This window comes from Mandrillus leucophaeus, unplaced genomic scaffold (assembly GCF_000951045.1).
Source record: "Mandrillus leucophaeus isolate KB7577 unplaced genomic scaffold, Mleu.le_1.0 Scaffold87, whole genome shotgun sequence".
In the NCBI taxonomy this organism is placed as follows: domain Eukaryota; kingdom Metazoa; phylum Chordata; class Mammalia; order Primates; family Cercopithecidae; genus Mandrillus; species Mandrillus leucophaeus.
In genome coordinates this window covers 798,941-810,289 of record NW_012109474.1, presented here as the reverse complement: position 1 = coordinate 810,289, position 11,349 = coordinate 798,941, and positions in this window count along the sequence as shown.

The following is an 11,349-nucleotide window of genomic DNA, read 5'->3' as shown; positions in this document are numbered from 1 at the left end:
TGGACTAGAGTTAGGGGCTGTTGCCATCCTTTAGCTCTGAGGAGTATGGCTTTTACCTTTAAGTGGGGGTAGTGACTGTGGCTGCCCCCCAAAAATAGCTGAACATATGAGCTATTTCCATGCAATAAATAATTGGACTTGGTATTTGAACAGAGCATGGAGCTTAGGAGAGAAAGAAATCAAGGAGGATTCCAAGGCTTGAATGACAGAAATAGGGAAGCTTCTAGAATTAGATGTAGGTAAAGTGTATACAGAAAAGAACAAAAGACTAAGGATTCCCTCAACCTTGGAGAATATCATAAGTGTAAAATGTGTGCAGACCTTGCTAGTTGCCAACCTGGTATCCACCTGATTTTCTTTACTAACTTAACTCTCAGCAGCAATGTTCCTGCTTCCAAAAATACATTTCCCAGCTCCTTTGCAGTGGGGATGAGCATGTGACACCGTCTCTGGTTATGAGACCTAAGTGGAAGCGTGTTGAGGATTTCTGGGAAGGTTCTTCTTTTCTCATGTGAATGACAACCTTTCTTCCTTGTGGCTTCCTTTCATTTTGCCTGGATGGAGGACAGGAGGCAAGAGGTTGAACAGCCATTTTGCAGTCATGGCTAACCATGAAGACAAAAGCCACCTGCTAAGGATGAGAGAGCAGAAAGATAGAAGCTGCCAGGGAAACTGGGAACATTGCAAAGTCTTTGTGCCAGTCCTGGATTGTCTACCTATGCACTTCACGTGAAATAAGAAAAACGAGGCTGGGTATGGTGGCTCACACCTATAATCCCAGCACTTTGGGAGGCCAAAGCAGGAGAATAGTTTGAGCCCAGGAATTTGAGACCAGCCCAGACAACGTGACGACACCCCATCTCTACAAAAAAAAAAATTAGCTACTGTTAATTTTTGTGGTGGTGTGTGCCTATAACCACAGCTGCTGGGGAGGCTGAGGTGGGCGGATCACTTGACCATAGGAATTTGAGGCTGCAGTAAGCCATGATTCTGCCACTGTTCTATAGCCTGGGTGACAGAGAGAGACCCTGTCTCAAAAAAAAAAAAAAAAAAAAAAATCTAGCCGAGCACAGTGACTCACACCTGTAATCCCAGCACTTTGGGAGGCTGAGGCAGGTAGATAATCTGAGTTGGGAGTTCAAGATCAACCTGGCCAACATGGTGAAACCCCGTCTTTACTAAAAGTACAAAAAATTAGCTGGTCGTGGTGGCAGGCACCTGTAATCCTAGCTACTCGGGAGGCTGAGGCAGGAGAATCACTTGAACCCGAGAGGCGGAGGTTGCAGTGACCTGAGATTACACCATTGCACTCCAGCCTGGGCAACAAGCGTGAAACTTCGTCTAAAAACAAAAAAATATTTATTTTGTTAAGCTGCTATAGTAGGGTTACTATTATATGAAACTAAATGTAATTCCTGACTGATACAGTGGGTTAGAAAACAAAGGAGAGAAAAAGAGTGATCAGGTAAGGAAGAGGAGAGCCAGAAAAGTTCAGTTCACAGGCGCTGACACAATAGAATCTGGACCCAAAGAGGACATTTGCTAAAGGTTGTAGAGTGGGTGAGAAGGCGGAGAGGGTGTTCTAAGGACAAGCTCACCAGAGCAGAGCCATAAGTGAGATGGTGAGACTGGCAGTGTCACTGGTATGGAGTAGAGAAGAGGTCCATGGAGTCAAAGGGGCACAAATACATGCATTGTCAGGTAGTTGAAATGAATGTTGAAAGGAACTGGGATGAGGACAGGAAGGATAGAAAGAATGAGAGTCAGGTGCCAAAAAGCTATCGAGGAGTCTAGGAATGGGTCCCAGAAAGCAGGACTCGGTGTTGCCTTTAAAGACAGTACTAGCCAGCATCTAGGCAGGGTTTCCCAGCCTGTCATATTCTTGGAGATGTCACAGCGACTCAGTTTGTTTCCATTTATCCTTAATTGACCAGATGTTCAGTAACAGGCTCTCACTCTCCTGATTAATAAAGTTGAACCTAGAAAGCTGTATGATAACTGACTAACTTCCTGGGAAGTACGCCCTTCCTAGGATTCACATGTTCAGAATTATGCCTGTTTTTCACAGATACCTGTGCTTGATTTCTAGGTAACTGGGAAACCAAATCCATTGTCAGAAGGTTGCTGAATGAGCCCAGAACCGGAATGAAAGTACTCCTGCTTGGATGCGTGTGCTTCCTCAGAAGTGGTAGTTCAGATGAATCCCCTGCCGCCTCTCTCCATCTGGACTGTGTACACATCTCTCAATGCTGGGCCCCAGGTCTTTCTTTAATCACACAGTGCCCCTACAGCTGCTGAGGTTATAGCTTTCTTCACGCTCTGATCCAAGCCTAAGGATAGCCACTGGTTACCTGGACAGGTCTGGCGTAGGTGTGTCTGTTGTCTTCTCAGTCACTAATTTAAAAGCCACCTATAGCTAGGTGGAGAGACTCTGTATCTGGTTCTTCTCATCAGCTGTGCACTGATTAGCATCATTTTCACTGTCACGGGGTGGTAATTACCCAGCTTCATCCTCAAAGTTGGGGTGGAGGGCACATCACTGAAAGCCCTATGAGCCCAAGACAAACGTGGATAATCATTTTAGTTCTTACCAAATTGATACCATAACTTCAAATCACAGAATCAACACAAATCCTAATGGTGGCCAAGCAGTCTTTTCAGAGGCTACCCATGAACTTCTAGGAGCCACAGGGGAATGTTGGGCTGAGGTATCAGCCCACCAATGCTTGGACCTGCTCCTTTCTGCATAGGTGGGCATGGGATAGTCTTTACTGTACCGAAGGCAACAATTTGGCTGGTGGTTGGCAGGTGCAGTTTTTGGCTCAGAAAATATGGCCGCTAAACCCATAGGGTAACACTTGTTCTGGGTTTTCTCAAGGAAAGTCAGGAAATATTTGGAAAAGGTAAGCAAGGCACAAGCCATACCCTTTAGTCCCTAGGCCTGACTGTGTGCCTATTGCTCTGTGTTGGTGAGGCCCCAGCTGCGTGGCTGCAGCCAGGTCTGAGTGCCTATCTTTCAGACAATGTGGCAGCAAGGTACCTGCCCAGGACAGTGGGGCTGTGGACACCTGGGTGCTGGTAGAGCAATGGAACACCCTGGAGGACAGCCTGAAGACAAAACTGAGGTACCACAGCAGCAGCCATTAGTCTCCTCAAAGGGCCACTAGGAAGTCAAGTTTTAATATGAAAATAACTTGGGTTCAGTGACGCATGCCTGTCATCCCAGTTACTTGGGAGGCTGAGGCAGGAGGATAGCTTGAGTCCAGGAATTCGAGGCTGCAGTGAGCTATGATTTTGCCTATGAATGACTACTGCACGCCAGCCTGGGCAACATGACGAAGTCCTATCTCTTTAAAATAAAAAAAAAAATTAAAAAATATATATATAAGACTGGGCTTTAAATGCCCTAGAGGTAAAATGTCTTATTTTTAGAGGAAGAGGGATGCCTGTGGAGCTTAAGCACAGGTTAGGTGACACTGTCAGGAAGAATGTGAAAGGGATTCTTTTCCTGAGCAAAAAGTCAGACCACATGATTCTAAGGTCTCTTCCAACTCTGAAATACCAGATTCTGTCGCCTAATATATGACAATTGATGGGGCTTATACAGGGAGACTATCCAGTATTTATGCATTTGCTGTGCTTACTTATCTCCTGATCATTAGTTGTTAAAATCCTCGCAGCCATAACTTTGACAGGAATAAAAATGACAGTTTTTGTTGAATGTACATGGACACAGAATACCATGGCTTAGGAGATAAATTTTAAAGCACTAGGTACATTTGGCATCAGAAATACATAGGTATCTTGTTCATGCATGCTAATACAGAACAATAGTCAAGAGATGTTAAATGAAGATGAAGCAAGGGTAACGGTGTAAAGCGCATACTTCCAGCTGGGTGCAGTGGCTCACACCGGTAATTCCAGCACTTTGGGAGGTAGACGTGGGTGAATCACTTGAGACCAGAAGTTCGAGACCATCCTGGCCAACACAGTGAAACCCTATCTCTACTAAAAATACAAAAAAATTAGCTGGCATGCTGGTGCGTGCCCGTAGTCCCAGCTAGTCAGGAGGCTGAGGCACAAGAATAACTTGAACTCAGGAGGCAGAGGTTGCAGTGAACCAAGATCATGCCACTGCACTCCAGCCTGGGTGACAGAGCCAGACTCTTGTCTCAAAAAAAAAAAAAAAAAAAAAGCAAGCGCATACTTTCCTCAATTTCAAAAAATGACATATATGTATATAAATATGTATATTTGTACATTCATGGAATAACTCCAGAAGGATATCCAAAAATCTGATACCAATGTTTTGGTCACTGAGTGGCTGAAGGTAAGAAAAATAATTACTTTCTACTGGTTACTTTTTTTGTACTTTTCAACTTCTATACATTGTGCTTGTATAACCTGTCAACAATAGTAATAATAATGATAATGAACCTTAGCTGCCTTACCAAGAAACCACAGTTACTGGCAGGCAGAGGGAAGGGTAGGGAGGCTGTGGAAAGGGCAGCCTTTGGGGGGGCCCAGGGAGAAGAAAGTCTGTATATAAATATAATTAAATCCTGCCCACATTTAGAAATCATTTGCAGTGAATTCCTTGTGGGACTAGATTAGTTTGAACTTGAGCCACCCTTGAGTGGATCATAAAAGTGAAAGGGGGGTTCATGGCTGTTCATGGTAACAAGTGATTACTTTGGGCTGTGGATATTTTCCTCAAACGCTCTAGTCTTCCTGGATGAACAGCTGGGCGCCTGGGTCCTGTCCTCATTCTGCCACTGCTAACAGTGTGACCTCGGGTAACCGACTCTTTGCACTGGGCCTCTTGGAGAAGTAAGGAGCTCACAAATGCATTGTCTAATTTATTCTGTCTGAACTAGGGTGTGGGTGTGGAAACACCACTTCAGAGCAATGAAAACCAAAGGCTGGTCTTGAGGAATCGGAGAGTGTATCAAGGAAACCACAGCAGAGTGAGGCTAAGCCTCGAGAGAATTACCATATCCTGTTTTCTGTCGGAGCCTGGCCAGACCCTTTGCCAGGTTCCAGTGAATCACCAAATCACTCTGGGCACGGCTCAATGCACAGATGGCGCTGGGAGCTGGGAGAGCCGCGTTAGGCGGGAAATCTCTCCTGCGCTAATCCCAGGAAGCATATGCTTAATTAGGCAAGGGTGTGTTGGACTTCCAGAGTACAGATAATTGAAAATTAGTGCAGGAGATGGCTTGTTTTCGCCTTAAAAAAAAAAAAAAAAAAAAGATGAAGTATATGGGTAAGTGACAAAATTAAGGAGGCCCAAATTTGTTAATCTTTGAATTTTTATTGTACACTTAACTTTACAGAAAATAATTTTAACTGAAACACTACCCTAGAATCTCTTCTGATCTTGTTTGATATATAAACATATTTTATTATTTATTTATGTATTTATTTAGAGACAGGGTCTTGCTCTGTTGCCCAGGCTGGAGTGCAGTGGCGATCACAGCTCACGGCAGCCTTAAATGCCTGGGCTCAAGTGATCCTCATCTCAGCCTCCCGAGTAGCTGGAACTATAGGTGAGTGCCATCATGCCCAGCTTATTTATTTTTATTTATTTTTTATTTTTTAGTGGAGGCGAGGTCTTGCTGTGTTGCCCAGGCCGGTCTCAAACTCGTAAATGCAAGCAATAATCCCACTTTGGCCTTCCAAAATCCTGGGATTACAGGTATAAGTCACCTCGCCCAGTTACAAACACATTTTTAAAAATACGTATTGTATTTTTTATTTCAGAGGTGATACATGTTTCTATAAAAGGGTAATTGTATTTTATATTATTTTTATAGACATTTGGAAAACTGAAATATATACAGAAAAAATAGAACTCATGAAAGAGTGAAACAAAGAAAAAAAGTACTGTGTTAGCAATGTTGCAGATACTCAAGTCACACTTGGCTGTATTAAAAATGTGGTTTCATTTTGTTTTAATATTGAACTGATATTCAATATTCAATATTAATATGTCATCAATATATTTCTGATATTCCCCACGAGCACCTCCTCATTGGACAGTAAGGAGCCTAAGGCTTCCCAGTGACTAGTATTCCCCTTTCCTCTGGTTTAAACAGGGTACTTTCAATTTATAAATTCTTACTTCTCAGAGACCAATCCCCCATAAGGTGTCAGCTGCCCAGGGATTGTATCAGAACCTGTAAGTGCTGAATAGTACCTACCCTGACCTGGCCTCTTGGGATTCTGTGCTAGCACATGTTGCTGGGGACTTTGAGCCCAGCAATTTAGTCCCACTTACTTCTGCTGGTCCCCTGACCTTCTCAGCACTATTGCATTCTTTACCAGGGCATTTGGCTTCACATGGATCCTCTGCTATCTGTGAGCAGACCATGGACAGCCAGGAGCACATGGTCCATCTAACTGCCTATCACCTGCCAAACCTGTCTCAGTTTCCTCCATGCTCAAAGTAGCCACAGGTAGGGTTTCTCCTGTATTGTGTCCAGGGAAATGAGTTGCTAGCCCTGATGTCCTTGCACTTCCCAAAATCTATTTAGATGTGTAAGTGCCTGCCTGTCATATGTGGAGAGGAAAATAATAGGGATTCAGCACCTGACCTGCTTGCACTACATCAGTCTTTCTCCTTTGTTCTTTCACCTGAGCAGGAAAGGTCTGTCTTTTGATGTTCTGCTGTCTCTATATATGTATAAATATACACAGAAGATATACGGAGACAAATGTATATATTATATAATAGATTATATATTATGTTATATAATATATAGATTATAGATTATATATAACAGATTATATATTATGTTATATAATATATAATAGATTATATGTTATTATATAATCTATAATCAATTATATATTATATAATATATAATCAATCATATGTTATTATATATAATCTATTATATATTATATGTTATATAATAGGTTATATATTTTCTATATTTGTCTCCATATAATATCCTTTGTGTATATCTAGGCATATATATAAGTATATTCAGAGGATATTATACGTATTATATTTTCTAAATATATTTATATATTTACATATGTACTTATATGGATAACTATATATGTATACGAATATATAAATTTATATATTACATTAAATATATTAATGTATTTATGTAAATATACTTATATATTAAATAGATATATATTAATTATTCTGTATATATAGATTAAATATATTTATGTAAATATAATCATGTATTATATGAATATATGAAATATATGTATGTAAATATAATTATGTATTATATGAATATATGAAATATATGTATGTAAATATAATTATGTATTATATGAATATATTAAATATATTTATGTAAATAAACATTTATGTAAATATATTAATAATTATATATTGATATTATGTATATATTTGTGTTTGTATAATATCCTCTTTGTCCCTTCTCCATCCTAGACTATAAGGTTAGCAGACATCATAGTTTAACTGTTATAGGCAGTGAAACTTTCTTCCACAGTGAAAGAGACTACAGAAATTCAGAAATCCTGTTTCTTCTGACAAAGTCTGTCTCTCCATGCTATAAAACCCAATTTTGGTTATCAGAAGCAAATTATTAACTCTTGCCTTTTGTTACAGTAAGACTTCTATCTGCTCCACCTGACAGCCTCCCACCCCTAATTCCTCTCCTTCCCCTTTACCCAACACAGATGGATTTTGTAGGCTGATCATGGTAAGGTCAAATGCATAGAACCATTAAGAGGGGGGAAAAAGCACATTAATGTGCTTAGAAATATTACTCCAGCTACAACGTCTTTAAATTGCAATGTTTTGGTAGTGGCTAGGAAGGTGAAACATTTTTTAAAACATCTCACGTTATATAAATATGAAATATTTTATTACTTTGTAGCAGCTCTGTATATAGTAAGGCTATTAACTCTTTGCCTTGATGCACATTTTTTTCTATACAATGTTTTCAGTCTTATAAAATTTCCATTTCTTTCATAATTTTATGCTTAGAAAACTTGTCCCCAAACTCTATTTTCTTTCACATTTTTCACTCACTAAAATTTTTATGATTTTATCTTTTCTCTTTAATATATTGGGAATCTATTCTAGGATATACTGGAAGGAGAAGATCTAACTTGATTACTTCTAAACTGCCAATTTTCCCGGAATCATGTGATGAATATTCTAGAAACATAAGTATTTATATCGCTGTGTCTCATGCAGATGCACTTGTTTGTGCTTTTCCTCACTTAACCGTTTTTGAATGGCAAGCATATGCACAACCTCTTCTTTCCTTTCCAAATGAGTGGTTCCCCTCCTGTGTAATCTCCTTAGAAGGTTACTCAGTTATTCTAAGGATGCTTCCATTGATGGAAGTTCTTACTTTTTTATTGAACCCCCAATTACTGCAGCTTGATTACCTGATTTGCCAGGTAATGTGCCTCCAGATGACTCTTTCCTATTTCCAAAGAGCAAACACACTTCTAAAGCATGTTGAAGGAGAAAAGGATAACCTCAGTTCTGCTATGTTTGTGTTAAATTTAGTCTTATGACTTTGTAGTTGCATGTGATCAGGTGTATGTATGCACATAAATGAATAAGGTTTAATCTTCCCGTTCTGTATATTTGGCTGTAACTACAAATTAGAGTCATGTGCACTCGGGAGGAAGATGACTTTCTAAAGATACTGGCCTCTAAGCAAGCTCAGAGGGCAAGAAAAACTCCTCCCTTCTCCCTCCAAGAAGAGACTCATTGGATTCACCTACAGTGGGATTCACCAATGGAATAGTGAGTGATTCTTAGAAACAGATTAGCTCTGCATGTCAGTGGCAGAGCCCATGGTTCCGTTTAATTTTTTTTCCAGTGCCCTATGTATTTCTAACAACAACACTGACTAAAGGAAAGAAATGCCAAAACTGATATCCCTCTGGATTTTATAGATTTCCTAATTTTCTAATTGCTACACTCCTGCCAACAAAACACAGTGAAAGAATGCCCCATGAGGAGAGGTCTCAGAACACACCACAGGATGGGACTACAAATTTCAGTGATTACAAACAATTAAAGCAGGCAGCCAACATGTAATTTTCTTTTTAGGCATGGACATAGAATGAGAAACAACTTACTGGGTTGGAATAGATAGACACAGAGCTGTTTCCCTTTGTGTAAAAATCATACTTGATCAAATAGAGATTACAGCTAATGTGCCCTCCCCCATTTGCCTTTAAAATTGAGGGATGTGGAAATTAGTGAAATTAAATTCACAGCTGCATTATTTGCAAATAACAAAAATTCTATTTGATCCTGCAGAAGCCAAAAAAGGAATGTTTTGCCTTGTGGAAAAAAAGAAAGAGTTGAACATCCAAACAATGGGAGAGGAAGGCATACACTTGAGTCTCTGGGAACAATTGGAATTATGACCCCAAATATAACTGGAACTGTCTCCCTCTGTTCTGCATTTTGGCTTCTTTCCACACATTGACTTCATCCTGTCTCACTGTAGACTAGCCTTTTCCATGTATCAGAGTGGATGTCTGCCCTAAGCTCCTGAATTTTATTGTCTCTGTACTGGAGAGATACTGCCTGTCATATTGTTGGTAGTCTGAAGTTCAAAAATCCTGCTGTTGGAGTTACTGCAGCAACCTACGGGTGCCACATTCCCCATAAACATTGTAGATTTCAACAGTTTCCTAACACAGGGTATAAAGTGTCTTGAGGAAGGGCCACTTTTTTCCTAATTTACACAAAAGTGCCATATGGACTCATGGTGGCCCTGGGTAGAGTTCTGATGGACGCAGGTTAGGTCAGATGCCCATACCTGGACAAATCACTTATGGCCGTATGGTTGAGGTCCTCTAAGAACATGGTTGTCCCTATAAGATTCTTATAAGCAGAAGAGGAACAGCTTATAGAGAAGGGAGACGCGGTTCCCTAAAGAAAAGTATGTGCTGGCAGGCAAAATGTTAATTGTCTACTATGCCACAGCAGGAGTTTGGTGAGCCTATTTTACATTTTCTTTCTCCTTTGAAAAAATTTCTTGCTTCTGTTGTCCTTCTTTGCTAAATTTAAACTCTGATAGGGCAATGACTGAGGCTACATATTTTTCCAGATCCAGGGCCAATATTATTTGTTAAAGAATATACTAATTTATTTACTAGGTGGTGCTATGGTTTGAATACTGGTGTCCCTCTAAAATTCTTCTTGAAACTTAATCTCCAATGCAATGGTATTAAGAGGAGGGGCCTTAAAGAGGAGATTAGACCACTTCCTTCTTTAAAAATGGCATGAACTTGAATACACTTTACCTATTGAACACTGTGCTCCCAATCTTCTTCTTCTTATTCATAATATTAATTTACTCTCCCTATTATAAGCATGGATCATCAGTTATTTTGATTTTTGTTTCAGTCAAAAATTCCATATTAAATTTATGGAAACATATTTTCTTATTCTGTCCTCTAATATTTTCTTCTGTTCCATGTCTTTAGTTATCGTTCTTTCATTTTCTTCTTTTTCTTCTTCTTTTCTTATTTCTTTGGATTAAAAGGCTTAAGTGTTCTCTTTTAGTGAGAATTGAGGGTGGTAAACTCTCTCAGGTTATGTGTGTGTGCCTATATTTTGCCATCTGTTGAATGGCAGTCTAGCTGTGTATAAAATTCTAGCTTGCCAAATATATTTCCTTGCATTTTGAAGATATTATTCCATTGTCCTTTGGCCTGATTTTTTTCCAATTAGAAGCCTATTATTAGTCTATCATTCATTATTAGATGATCTATTATTTTCATTACTAATTATTAAAGATTTTTGTTTATCTTCTGCAGTTTCACTATAAAGAATCTAAGTGGGGATTTAGTTGTATTCTTCCTACTTGGTACCTGGAACACACTTTCAAACCAAGGACCTATATCATTGCTTAATTCTGGCAAATTTTCGGTTACCACCTCTTCAATTATTACTTCTTCCTTATTCCCTCTATTCTTTTGGAACTCCTATTAGATGTATTATGTGGCCTCTCAATTTATTCTCCATGTCTTTTAATTATTATTTAAAACTTTTTATGTATTTTGCGCTGCATTCTGAGTGAATTTTGTAATATTGTAATTCAGTTCATTAATTTATTCATCAACAGTGCCCATTTCTGGTCTATTAAATTTTTAAATCTTTGTTTCCATTTCAAAATTTATAATCAATGTTTTGTTTTATCTATATAGTTCTTATTTCTGCCTGTTTGCTTGCTTTTTTTTTTTTTTTTTTTTGAGATGGAGTGTTGCTCTGTTGCCCAGGTTAGAGTGCAATGGCGCAATCTCAGCTCACTGCAACCTCCGCCTCCCGGGTTCAAGCAATTCTCCTGCCTCAGCCTCCTAAAGTGCTGGGATTAC